General features: G+C 43.7%; 1 long non-coding RNA gene across 1 annotated transcript; it reads left to right on the top strand.

Annotated features, from left to right (window-relative positions):
* Positions 1–10340: 10340 nt before the first annotated feature.
* On the top strand, positions 10341–14133 carry LOC140593287 (uncharacterized). Its single transcript, XR_011993556.1, has 5 exons — positions 10341–11019; positions 11152–11178; positions 12970–13008; positions 13306–13452; positions 13982–14133. It is a non-coding gene; the product is annotated as an uncharacterized lncRNA (long non-coding RNA).
* Positions 14134–14136: the final 3 nt, after the last annotated feature.

Here is a 14136-nt window from a genome sequence, read left to right as displayed (position 1 = left end):
CCTCGATGTATGTGGTTAGGCTGAAAGCGACGTGTAGCGGTGTTATTCCGTGTTTTTCTTAGCTGCAGTTATATTATTAAGAAGTTATCAAAGCGATCTAAGTACACATTGCTTAGTCACACATTATTTAAGTATAATTTTAAAATGAGCTACAACGAAAACAACATTGGTTTCTGATTAATAATTAGTGTAAACACATAACTCTTAATGGAAATTAACTAGCCAGACAATGGCATTCCGATGTCCCGATCTGTTTAGTCACATATACTTGTAAATGTACTGCATTTCTACGACTGTTCAGTCACGCCTCAGCTAACTATGCCATGACGTCGCAGTTTTCACCGCCCCCCCCATTACAAAATTAAATGTAATTAATGTAATTGTTTACGGTTTCTTTTATACCTTAATCTAGGTTAATCTGCTGAATGATAATGAGTTACTGAAATGCGTTTAAAGTATACATATAGTAACCTTGCTGCGCATGATAATGAGTGGACGCGGGAGATTGCGTAGATAACTGATGTCAGGTCAGGCGCTATTTGTGTAAGCGTAGTCTGATCAAAACCGCAGATAACCGTTTATGTGGGTCAAAGCAATAGTTCTAGCAGCAAAAGTGCATATACATATAGATTTTAGTCATTTAAGGAGCAAACTACACAGCCGTCATACGTGCTTAAACAATAATATGGCCTGAAATATGTTGCCACTATATGGTTTATGTTATGTAAGTGTTCCTTATTGCCTAGGCTGGTGGGAATTTTTGTTTGCACAGATTGTTAGTTTTGGGCACAACTTCTTTGAGGCTTTTTTGCTCTTTGCTGTAGTTTTTTCTTAATGCCAGAATCCAATCCACCATACCAAACTGTGCTTTCTCTGACGGAAGTGTAGTATTGTATAAGAAGGCGACTGGCTCTAAAGTGCTTTAGCTGTCTGAGGAAATACAATCTCTGGTTTGTCTTCTTGTGTCCGATTTGACCTGCCATTTTAGGGGCCTGCAGATGGAGGTGCCCAGAAAGATTTTGTTACTGTAAATTGTAGACTGTTGATATGGAGTGGGGCTTTAGTGCTCTGTGAGTGCCTGAAGTCCACAATGATCACAGAAATTTTGGATTAATTGAGCTGAAGGTTATTGTCAGTGCATCAGGTGACTGTCCCATCCACGTTGTTGACAGAAATGATGCCAGTGATGGTGGTATCAGCTGCATATTCGATCATTTTTATAGAATTGTGCTGTGGAATGACCTCATTAGTTAACAAGGAAAGGAGAAGTGGAGAGTGCAGGCAATCTGTGGTGCTTCAGCGCAGGTGGGGGGCAGACTGAAGTGCTGCTATAATGAATAATAGCAAATCAGTTTGATCCAAACCAATTTTTATTAAAACGACTGATATAACTATGTTTGTTAACTATGTTTGGTTGCACAGCAGGAATAATAATAATAGATACTTCATTGATCCCCAAAGGGAAATTGTCTTTACACCTCCCTCAACTTGCTCTTTTTTTGTAGAGTAAATTGTCCACAAAGGGTAGCCACCCATAGTGGCACCCAGGGAGCTGGGGGTTAAAGGACCCACCACTGTACTGAGGCTGGATTTGAACCGGCAACCTTCTGATTACAGGTACAACCCACTGAGCCACACGCTGCCCTGAATCACTATCGCCTCACACCTCCAGGCTTGGGGATGTGAATCCCAACATTATTGTACAGTTTCCATGTTCTCCCTGAGTCACATGGGTTTCCTCTGGGTTCTCTGTGTTTCATGCCTTTGTCCAAAGACATGCAGTTAGCTTGTGGCCCATGTGTGTGTGTTTGTGCCCTCCAATGGACTGTCAGTGGCCACTTATTGAACCGCTGGGCCCGTGACCATCTACAGGGTACTTTTACCTTGAGAACCTACAGCCCCTTCAAGCCTCCTGGGAGCAGACATCTGTAAAGGGAGGAGAGAAGCACACTGGCCAGAGGCCTGCCCTCTGTAGCAGGACCAGGCTGTTTCTCACCCTTGGAGATGACAGAGACCACATCTCCAGTCAGGATTAAAGGGCACTGGTGGGATTTTGGGGAGGGATAGGAATGCATCAGAAAAAGTACCAATTTCTACCTTTCAGAGTACAATTACTTTTCACTGGGGCTGTACCCTGAAGGGTATGCCAATTGTACCATAGCTGTAGATAAATGTACCTTTTTAGTTTATTTTTTAAAAGGAAAATGGAACAGAAAGTGGTACAGAAATGGACTACGAGGAATATTTTTCTATCATTGGGGGTACATTAATGTTGTTTGTACCTTGGGGAACAAAACTGTAAAAGGGCAGTAATTTTTTTCTGACAGTGAAGGAAAGCGTTAAAATCGAAATTTAACCTTGCTTATGTACGTGCCATTTAATAAAATCCCTCAGCTAGCAAGGTCAGCAGAATACCATAAATACCACAACTTGTTTGATTCTTAGAAATTTTGTTTGAAAATGCCCGACTAATTCTTACCAGAAGATGGCGCCATAGCTATTCAGTGTGACCCAGACTAGTGCACATTTCAAGGGTCGGTGATACAGCACATTCCAAACACGTAAAGCCTGCAATTTTTTTATAAGAAGAAGTGATTATGCTAAAGGCCAACGTTTTCTGCACAGCATGAGAAAAGTGCCTTTAAAAAGTTATTTCAAGCAGAAGTAGTTGTTGTGAACACCATATGAACAGATGCAGGCAGAGCCAGACAAAACAATAATGTAAACCCTAACACTGTCATGTGCTCTGGGCGCCAGCTGTCTAATTTATGTCTCTTTATTGTTCCCTGTGGGCCTGCTCTCATGAGTCTGTAGATGTTTAAATGTACTTTACATGAAAATAAAAATTTTGAATTGAATTGAACTTTAAATGAGCCCATAAAATTAGCGAAAATAATCAGTCCCTGGGTTAAGAACATCTGACTTATGTGTAAGTTGTCCGTACGAACAGACTGCCATAAAGCCTATTACATTAAACATTCACTTTGTGCCCTGTGTGAAAAAATTGCGCAGCTTCAGTGGTTTGTCAGCTCGAGGTACAGTTCAGTACCCTATGTAGTCACTTTTATTATTACTGTATAATTAATATTATGTACTGTATTATTATTTTTCTCACTTACCTACAAAGTTGACTTGAAGACAGACTTAGGTAATGGATCTCATTCACAACCTAGATACTGCCTGTAATAAAAAAAAAATGCTTGAAATGGATCATAAAGCAAACATGAACTTGAATATCCTGAGATTTTGTAATGTTTAAATAGAATTCTGAAAATATATTTGGAATGCTTATGCATCAGTGCCAGTGGGTGTTTATTAGAGCCAGTACTGAGCAATTTTTGCCCTGACCTGAAACCAGTAATTGACCTCTTGTTATAAGATACATATTCTCTAAGCTCAGCCCCCCAGAGTACTGTCATGTTTTGGGTCCCCTTTCCACGTCTAGGCTCCTAAATTATTTAGAATGGTGGTACTCAGACTTATTTACTGGGCCTCCAGAGGGCTGATATACAGTCTCTGGCTACTTGTTGATGCCAGAGGTCAGAGAAAAATGGCTAGACTGGTTCAAGCTGATAGAAAGGCAGCAATAACTCAAATAACCCCTCATTACAACCAAAGGATGTAGAAGAACATCTCTGAACGCACAACACATCAAACCTTGAAGCAGACTGGCTATAGCAGCAGAAGACCACTCCACTCCAGGTGCCACTCCTGTCAGCTAAGAACAGGAAACTTAGGCTACAGTGGGCATAGACTCACCAAAATAGGACAATGGAAGACTGGATAAACGTTGCCTGGCCAGATGAGTCAATTTCTGCTGTGACATTCAGATGGTAGTGTCAGATTTTGGTGTAAACAACATGAAAGTGTGGATCCCTCCTGCCTTGCATCAGCAAATCATGTTGGTGGTGCTGGTATAATGGTGTGGGGGATACTTTCTAGGCACACCTTGGGCTCCTTAGTACCAACTGACCATCACTTAAATGCCACAACCTACCTGAGTATTGTTACTGGCTATGTCCATCCTTTTATGACCACAGCCTACCTGAGTATTGTTACTGGCTATGTCCATCCTTTTATGACCACAGCCTACCTGAGTATTGTTACTGGCTATGTCCATCCTTTTTTGACCACAGCCTACCTGAGTATTGTTACTGGCTATGTCCATCCTTTTATGACAACAGCCTACCTGAGTATTGTTACTGGCTATGTCCATCCTTTTATGACCACAGCCTACCTGAGTATTGTTACTGGCTATGTCCATCCTTTTATGACCACAGCCTACCTGAGTATTGTTACTGGCTATGTCCATCCTTTTTTGACCACAGCCTACCTGAGTATTGTTACTGGCTATGTCCATCCTTTTATGACAACAGCCTACCTGAGTATTGTTACTGGCTATGTCCATCCTTTTATGACAACAGCCTACCTGAGTATTGTTACTGGCTATGTCCATCCTTTTATGACCACAGCCTACCTGAGTATTGTTACTGGCTATGTCCATCCTTTTTTGACCACAGCCTACCTGAGTATTGTTACTGGCTATGTCCATCCTTTTATGACAACAGCCTACCTGAGTATTGTTACTGGCTATGTCCATCCTTTTATGACCACAGCCTACCTGAGTATTGTTACTGGCTATGTCCATCCTTTTATGACCACAGCCTACCTGAGTATTGTTACTGGCTATGTCCATCCTTTTTTGACCACAGCCTACCTGAGTATTGTTACTGGCTATGTCCATCCTTTTATGACCACAGCCTACCTGAGTATTGTTACTGGCTATGTCCATCCTTTTATGACCACAGCCTACCTGAGTATTGTTACTGGCTATGTCCATCCTTTTATGACCACAGCCTACCTGAGTATTTTTACTGGCTATGTCCATCCTTTTATGACCACAGCCTACCTGAGTATTGTTACTGGCTATGTCCATCCTTTTTTGACCACAGCCTACCTGAGTATTGTTACTGGCTATGTCCATCCTTTTATGACCACAGCCTACCTGAGTATTGTTACTGGCTATGTCCATCCTTTTATGACCACAGCCTACCTGAGTATTGTTACTGGCTATGTCCATCCTTTTATGACCACAGCCTACCTGAGTATTGTTACTGGCTATGTCCATCCTTTTATGACCACAGCCTACCTGAGTATTGTTACTGGCTATGTCCATCCTTTTATGACCACAGCCTACCTGAGTATTGTTACTGGCTATGTCCATCCTTTTATGACCACAGCCTACCTGAGTATTGTTACTGGCTATGTCCATCCTTTTATGACCACAGCCTACCTGAGTATTGTTACTGGCTATGTCCATCCTTTTATGACCACAGCCTACCTGAGTATTGTTACTGGCTATGTCCATCCTTTTATGACCACAGCCTACCTGAGTATTGTTACTGGCTATGTCCATCCTTTTATGACCACAGCCTACCTGAGTATTGTTACTGGCTATGTCCATCCTTTTATGACCACAGCCTACCTGAGTATTGTTACTGGCTATGTCCATCCTTTTATGACCACAGCCTACCTGAGTATTGTTACTGGCTATGTCCATCCTTTTATGACCACAGTCTACCCAGTTTCTAATGGCTACTTCCAGCAGGAAAATGTGCCATGGCACAAAGTTCATTTAATCTCAGACTGGTTTTTTGAACATGACAATTTCACTGTACTCAAATGGCCTCCACAGTCACCAGATCTCGAGCGAATAGTTGCAGCTGAGGGATGTGGTGGAATGTGAGATTCGGATCATCAAGGTGACCAGTGACAAATCTGCAGCTGTGTGATGCTGTCATGTCAACATGGATCGAAGTCTCTGAGGAATGTTTCAAGCACCTTGTTGAATTTATGTCATGAAGAATTAAGGCAGTTCTGATGCAAAACGGGGTCCAATCCAATACTAGCAAGGTGTACTTAATAATGGGGTCAGTGAGTGTATTTTTCCTGATTCCCCAAGAATTTGTTTCAACCAACCAATTGAGTACTCTGTGACTGTAACTCTTTATACTGAACTGGTTGGTTGAAACAAAATCTTGGTCTGGATTTCTACTTTTTGAACCTGAACTTTCCACCTCTGGGAGTACCCACTGTTTAAATACCTCTGATTTAGGGTTTCTGCCCCATTTATGACACCTCCTGTGTAGAAGAGCAGATGATGTGGATTTTTATAAAGGCAAGCAAGGCAGGTACGCGAGACAGCCTCCGTCTTACAATAAACCACAGCAGTGTGTGTGTGTGTGTGTGTGTGTGTGTGTGTGTGTGTGTTTGTGTGCGTGTTTGTGTTTGTGTGTGTGTGTGTGTGTTTGTTTGTGTGTGTGTGTGTGTGTGTGTGTGTGTTTGTGTGCGTGTTTGTGTTTGTGTGTGTGTGTGTGTGTGTGTGTTTGTGTGTGTGTTTGTGTGCGTGTTTGTGTGTGTGTGTTTGTGTGTGTGTTTGTGTGTGTGTTTGTGTGCGTGTTTGTGTGTGTGTGTGGTGGGTGTGTGCGTGTTTGTGTGTGTGTTTGTGTGCGTGTTTGTGTGCGTGTTTGTGTGTGTGTGTATGTTTGTGTGCGTGTGTGTGTGTGTGTGTGTGTTTGTGTGTGTGGTGCCTTAGACACCACAAGTGGCAGTGAGAGTGTGTGCTTAAGACAATGCAGCAGAACAGGGGGTGGGATAGTGGGATGGTGGAACAGCAATTGACAGCGATTCTGTCATCCACTGGTCTGGACCAGAGAGAGCCTGACTGGAAGGTTTGACACCGCTGTCTGCTCATGCTCTGGGGACAATCTGTATGACTAAAAGCGCTCTCGTAGCTTGGCTGATTGTATCTCTGGAGTGCGAGGCTTTGCCGATCTGCACTGATTACAGGCCTGTTTCCCTGCCTGTATGGAATCGGAAAGCCCCATCAGACCGCCGCCCGTGACGAGAGCGTGCCGCCTGGCATGGTTGGTATCGCTCCCATCCATCTGCATGTCCGGCCTGTCAGAGGGACCTCAATCATTCCTGCGCTCGGTAGCTGAAGATGGTTTTTCCTCTCTGATATTTCCTCGGCCTCCCGCTCTGGGTGCAACATCACTATTTTCCGTCGCTTCCTCCTACGATGCCCTCTATCGCTTCTAGTTTTGCTGTCATCGGGCTTCTATTGAGAGTTTCTCACTGGTTATCTGATCACAGCTTGGGATGTTGCTGTTTTTTCCCCAGAAAGGAGAGAATTCTAAAGTGTTTATGGTCTTTCTGTTAGTCAGGTACTTCGTAGTCAGGTGTATGCACACATACACACACCCACACACACACACACACTTAAATGACACCTGTGGACGACTGCTGACCTGTCCCGTATCTCTTGGCCATCAATAACAGAGAATGCAGCTCACAAATTGTCAAATGTATGGCTGATAAATTATTATGTTTGTGTTTCTGTTCAGTGGGTTATTGCCAGTTCCCCTCAGAATATACAATATGTGTAAATACACTTCGGAAGGCCAATAGCGAACAAGAAATACACAGAGGCTCAGTGGGTTGTTTTGTGACCTCACACCTCCAGGGTAGTGGGTTCAAATCCTGCTCCTGGCTCTGTTTGGAGGGCCTGGTGGTGGATTGGCATTCTATCTTGCCGACTGCATCTTGGGAAAGGCTCAATGCTCCATCACAGGATATGCAGTAAAATTCATTGAAAGTGATCAGTGTCAGCCCCTGTTTCACTTGCTGGCAGGGAATTGTCGTAAGTCAAGCCAGAGACAGTAATAGCAAAATATTGGATCAAAAGCTAAATCCATTCATAAGTACGATGATGTCATTTCAGAAATTCCATTTCATTTCTGTGTCATGAGATGTGTTGGAAAATTTGACAGAAATCAACATCCACCTCCTCAGCTGGTGAAGAAATGGAGATGCAAGTCTATGGCCTACATAACCGTGTGTGGGGTGGGTTATCACTAGGAGGGGAATGCCTGTGCTCCCAGCACAACTAGATAAAGCTACTTGTTGCATTGCTGATGATACATAACTAGCTGCTCATCTAAAATGTAAAAGTTTAGAATGTTTTATTAGTGGGATTACCTAGGAGAGGGGCTCTGTGGCTGCTAGCCCTGAGATGATAGGATAACACACTACGCTTCCAGAGAACGCAGTGGTATACCCATAGGTAACTACTGCTATCTGATAAGTGCTTGGTTATTGTGAAATGACCAAATCAATGTCTGATAGTAAAATACACCACATGAAGTGGTTTGGGGGAATCTCAGGAAAGACTGATTCTCAGCAGGGTGATGTTAGGACTCTGGGCCTGGGCTGAGGGTCTAACTCGCATGGTCAGTAGGTTGATGTCACCAAACGGCCCATAACCCATTTCGGCCCATAACCCATGACTAGGCAGTGTGGTTATGCATCTGTGCCTGTTATTTGAAGGTTCTTGGTTTGGATCCAGTGATCAGCAGAATATTTACATTGTCATTGGACCCTTTACTCCTCCCCCCCCCCCCCGTTCCAGAGGTCAATGGCTGGCCCAGAACTCTGGCCCAAAGCTTCACTCTTTCAGTATGGGTGTAAAAGAAAGAGACACGTGAAACCTAAAGAATCTCTATGTACATGTGAAATAAAGCATTGTCATACTTCATGATGGTCTCTGCTAAATAAGCCAGAATGAACCGGCTCAAACCCAGCCTCAGCACATCTGCAGGTCCTTGAGCAAGGCCCTTAACCCCCAGCTCCCTGGGCACCACCATGGGTGGCAGCCCTTCACAAACAACTTACTCTCCCAAAAAAGAAAAGAAAAGAAAAAGAACAAGTTGAGGGAGGTATAAAGACAATTTCCCCACGGGGATCAATAAAGTATCAATTATTATTATATACCAATTTCCCTATATTCTTGCCAAAATTAACCAATTTCCTGCTCTGACGTATTATCAGTTTAACTGGAGCTTAATAATTCATTAAAAGGAACAATAGATCAAGCTTAAAGCAAACACATAGACATGGAGTGCTGGTTCTGGCAACTTTCAGCCAGCTTGCTCTTTTTATTTAGCCGTGTCAGTGGATTTATTGAACTTTTTAAATGGATAATGTAGTACACATATAAATACACATACAAATGCCAACACGAGTACTTTATGAAAGTCTGACTTTCGTTGCTTTTCCTGAAAAATGGCAGATTTATTGATTTGCGATAATCCCGTTTAATACAGGAAGCTAGAGCCTTTACTATAACAAGAATGAAGTTCCATTATCAGTAACCTTTCACCACTAGACCCAAAATGAAACATTGCTCATCATCAGAGCTCTGAACCTGCACACAAAAAAAGACATTTTAAGGTCAAGCTAAGTGTTAAAGACTGTCTGTTTCAATTACACTACAAAGATTCGCTCTGGCATATTATGATGCTGAATTCAGCATCTCTTGCTTTCTTACTCTTTTTACTCACTCATCAAATCAGATACGAGGCAGAAACCTGTCTTGTCATACGCTGCCTCATCACATTAGGGCTGGGAAACTCGAGTCCTGGACAATCAGAGCATGGAGGTATGTCCCTCATCCTGGGGGGGGGGGGGGTTTGAGGGGGTGAAGGTGGTTCACGAGCAGCAACCTCCTCACTCCAGGAACTCGCTCCTCAGGCTCCCCCCGTCGGAAAACCGCAGCAGGTCCTCCAGCTCGCCTCTGCCCGTCTCCTCCTGCTCCACTTCCTCAGCCTCCTGAGGCACCTGGGGGGGTAGCCCTTAGTCTGGAGGGGGTTGGGGCCCCCGGCCCCGCCGGTGCCGCCTCCTCCTCCACCCTCAGCCCCGGCTTCCATCTCCGGGGCTGGGGCGCCCTTTTCCCGGCCCCCACTATCTGCCTGGCTGGCCACCTCCACGGTGAGGAGATGTGCTGGAGCCAGGACCACAGCAGTCCTGCTGGAGCAGAGCCCCATGGGAAACCTTCACTCACGCTGTGATGGGATCTGCTTTCTGGGGTCCAAATGTTCACGCTACATAGATCTCACCATACTCCCCCCCCCCCCCTTTGTGAGCACAGCCGGTTTGAACAGCCCTCTTTTGTTTCCCCCACGAGAGCCACACTGAGGACCCTCCACACTCCAAACTGGACTGGTTTGACTGGGATACCTGTCTGTGACAGCGAGGGTCACACACGTGTTCCATAAACCCACTCGTGCGTCCAACACACCACGCCATAGTTTCACTTTGTTTCATTCTGTTTTATTTGTCATACTAAACTTGCCCAAGTGTCACATTTTTGGAAAACATTAGTGGTTTAAATCTATTGTGTTTTTGCCTGCGAGTTTTCAATAATTGTTCCAGTTGTTAGATATTATCACTTTCCACATACATTTTTCATCAAGCTCATTTTTTTCTTGTTTTTTTTTTTTTTTACATTTAACAGTATTGCTTTGAGTCGTGCTCGAGAATCAATAGATAGCTTTCATCTATAATGTCTAATGTTGCTGACGGTCAAGCCAGGAAAACTTTCGGCCCATGTTGAAGAACATTTGACTATCAATCTAAATTTTGCTTCAAAACCACGTAGCTGAGCTGAGATAATGGTATTTCTCCAATTCCAGGCCAACTACAATAGCCAAATAGACCTGCTAAGTGGGAGATGAACTACGAAGTCAACCTCAGGTTATATTGGATCCTTGCTTGACTTTCATTGTCAGATTGGTTCTGGTTCATTATTTCCTGATGATAATCAGATGAATGGGAGTGCCTATGTGGTAGGCAATTCTATCTGATAAGGCTGTTGCTGATGTCTTTGCTAAACTAATGGTTTTCATACAAATATAAAAAAATGCATGTGGGGGAGTGCATAGCTGAAAGGGGTTTCCCTGCGTGGAGATTTTAAAAGGCACAGCACAGAAGCTGGTTCCATTCATAAGCTCCAAAGCACCTTCTGAGCATCAGCATTGCCACCTGAGGAGTGACAGGATGATGAGAGACACACCGACTTTCCTCCTTTTGCTCTGTGCCTTGTCGAGCTACTCAGATGGACTGTGCGTCAAGACGACGGAATACGTCAAGTTCATCAAAGGCCTGGAAAACGCGGTGAAGGTAGGGAAACGCAGCTTGATTGCTTGGTGAATGACGAACCATTTCCCATGCTCTCATATCAACTAGACTTTGTTGTCCTGATGTGGAGTTAGCTGGACGTGTCTGATGAAATTATGTGTTGCTCTTTTACAGAATTGTCCAGAAGCCTGCAAAAAAACCGTGAGTAAAAAACAAACAAACTATTTTTCACTTTCTATTCATTCTGGGCTTTCTTTTCCAAATATAAAAGACCTTGATTGATTGGGCGTTAAAATGATGTCACGACCCAATTCTGCTTTGATGAAAGTAATCTCTTATCTTATATTCTGTAATCATGAAACATTTTAAAATGTAAAACCCTATAATCTGCATTGTTGCTCATGTTAGATAATAATCTATCCTAAAATATATATAAATGTCTGAGGAGCTGTTTCGAAGCTGCATATCATGATAAATCAGTGTACCTTGATCTGTGCTTGCAGGCCTCTGGTTACTCTATAACTGAATGACTTACTTTACTGCCATCTCTCTCTGTGTCAGGAAGCGTATTTTACACTATCAGGCCCTTGAAGAACCAGAGTATGAGTGTCTAGCTCTTAGTTTCTTCGGCGACAACTTGGTAGCATTGTCAAGCTTCTTTTATGTGTGTAGAGTGACTGATCTTCAAATGGACTTAAAGTTTATAAGGATCTCTTGCAAAATGCCTGGTATGTCAGAGTTTGTTGGACAGCAACCAAAAAGTAGAATATGTTACGAGAAAGGAGAGCTTCACTGGGAGAAGGCCATCTATAAGAAAGCATTTAGTAAACACAGTAGCTACCCGAATGGTCAAAGACTGGGGGCCAAAGACTGGGGGCCAAAGACTGGGGGCCAAAGACTGGGGGCCATCCCTGCAGGAGTCACGCCATTGTACTCAGCTGCACACTCAGCTGTGGAAAAGTTTCTTCGGGCAAATCCGCCAGCTGAGCTGTGAAATGTGAGTGGCAGCTGCCAGTTAGAGCCAACTGTAGCCAGCTGTAGCTCAGAGATGAAGGATGAGGTGTAGGGTGAGTGGATTGAGGGGGCAAGTAATGTAAGCTTTCCAAAAGACCATCTTAAATATATGGCTTGCTTCCTTCTTACTTACAATAATGCAACTGGTTAGCATCTGCCCAACATTGGTTGCTCCTGATATCGTTGTAAGAGGATGATGGACCAAGTCTTTAGAGTCCTGGTGCTCCCTGTTTTGCTGTATGCCTGTGGGACATGGATGCTATCCAGTGAGCTGAGGTGAAGACAGGACTCCTTTGCTACTGTGTCTCTTCGGAGAATCCTTGGGTGTTGCTGGTTTGACTTGGTGTCGAATGAGCGGTTGCTCAGGAAGTCCCGAATGAGGCACATTACCTGCATTGTGAGGGAGCCTCAGTTACGGCATTACGGCCATGTGGTCAGAGTTGTTTATTTGTGTGATGGCCGTGGCAACACGCTGTACCAGTGCACGCTCCCCACCTGACCTGGGCTGGGGAGGCTCACAATGGGATGGGATAATCTCTCTTGTGGAGCCCAGCGCTGCTTTAGGAGAAATCATCTTACGGGAACTGGGAAATAATTCAGATATTAGCAGTCGGTGGCACATCTTGAGAAAGCACTTCTCTACACAGCGTGTAGTCAGAGTATGGAATAGTCTTCCTGTTAGTGTAGTACAAGCTAAAACCTTGGGTTCCTTTAAATCAGATCTAGATAAGATAACAACTCTGAGCTATTAGTTAAGTTCTCCCCAAACAAGCTTGCTGAGCTGAATTGCCTCCTCTCATTTGTAAATTTCTTATGTTCTTATGTGGAAAGTGGAACTAGAGGAGACAGCCGGTGGGCCCAGACTCATCTGCCATGATAAATGGGCTCATATCACAGATCACACCCCCGTTAGCTCATTGCCTTCTGTCTTCCACATTCTTTACATTCTTATCGTGCTTTTTTGTTTTTACGTTTCAGCCAGAATATCCATGTTGCCAACCTCTCAGCTTTTCAGAGGTAAGAAAGATCTCACCCCTTTTACCTCACATTTAACAGCTGTGTGGCTCCATTGAAATGTCACCATGCATGTTTTTGTTGGATTTTCTGTTCAGACCTGTAATAATAATCAATCCTTCATTGTCCCCATGGGAAAATTATTTTTATGCCTCCCTCAACTTGCTCTTTGTAGAGTAAGCTGTCCGTGAAGGGCAGCCACCCATAGCGGCACCCAGGGAGCTGGGGGGTTAAGGGCCTTGCTCAAGGGCCCACAGATGTGCTGAGGCTGGGTTTGAACTGGTGACCTTGTGATTACAGGTAGACAGCCTTAGCCCACTGAACCACACGCTGCGCCAAGGGAACTGCAGTTACTTCAACACGGGTTTAATTCAGATGGGGAATCTCAATAAAGAAGCTAATATACACTGTACCCAACTGGAACGGAGGCTGAAGAGGAGAGGACCGGTGAGAGGACCGGGGAGAGCTCATTTTCGTGTGCTTTTAGAGACTCCACATCCACATTCTGGCACCTTCTCCTTCTGTACTCCCTCTCTGATTTAACCTTCACAAATTACACGCGGCCTGTTAACCACTGTCCCAGTAGTCTGCTCCACCAGGTTTTCGTCAGACAGTCTCCATATTCTAGTTGACCCATTTGCCATATTTGCTCACTTTTGATTTTACGATAGAGCGCTGGATGATCTGCAGGACTAAATCACTTGGTGTTTGAATGTGGCCAGCTTGCATGTTCATGCCAAAGGTTGAACAAACCCATTGGGCAGACTGTTTTATCCAATTTCAGGCATCTGTGCTAATTAAAATGTATTCACATCAAACCCAAATGATACCAGTATTTAAATACTAGCGCTAGTCAATTTAATTGAAGGGTGTCACTGATATTTCATATTCTGGTTGGCTACAATTACTGAAAGGACTCCTGTGAAAAGGTCTGATAAACTGATGAAAGCTTAACTATTCTAATATCTTTTTACAGTGTTGCCCTTCATCTCTCAATTGGGACGAACTGCAGCTCCAACGTCTGGTGTCACAAAAGGACTTTGTAAAAAAAGTCGAGAATATATTTAACCAATTACATAACATATATAAGCATATAAATAACACAAACTCTAAAAGCTAAAAATTTATTCA

This window comes from Paramormyrops kingsleyae, chromosome 10, assembly GCF_048594095.1.
Source record: "Paramormyrops kingsleyae isolate MSU_618 chromosome 10, PKINGS_0.4, whole genome shotgun sequence".
Classification (NCBI taxonomy): domain Eukaryota; kingdom Metazoa; phylum Chordata; class Actinopteri; order Osteoglossiformes; family Mormyridae; genus Paramormyrops; species Paramormyrops kingsleyae.
The sequence above is the reverse complement of the archived record's forward strand: the minus strand, read 5'-3'. Positions and strand labels throughout refer to the sequence as shown.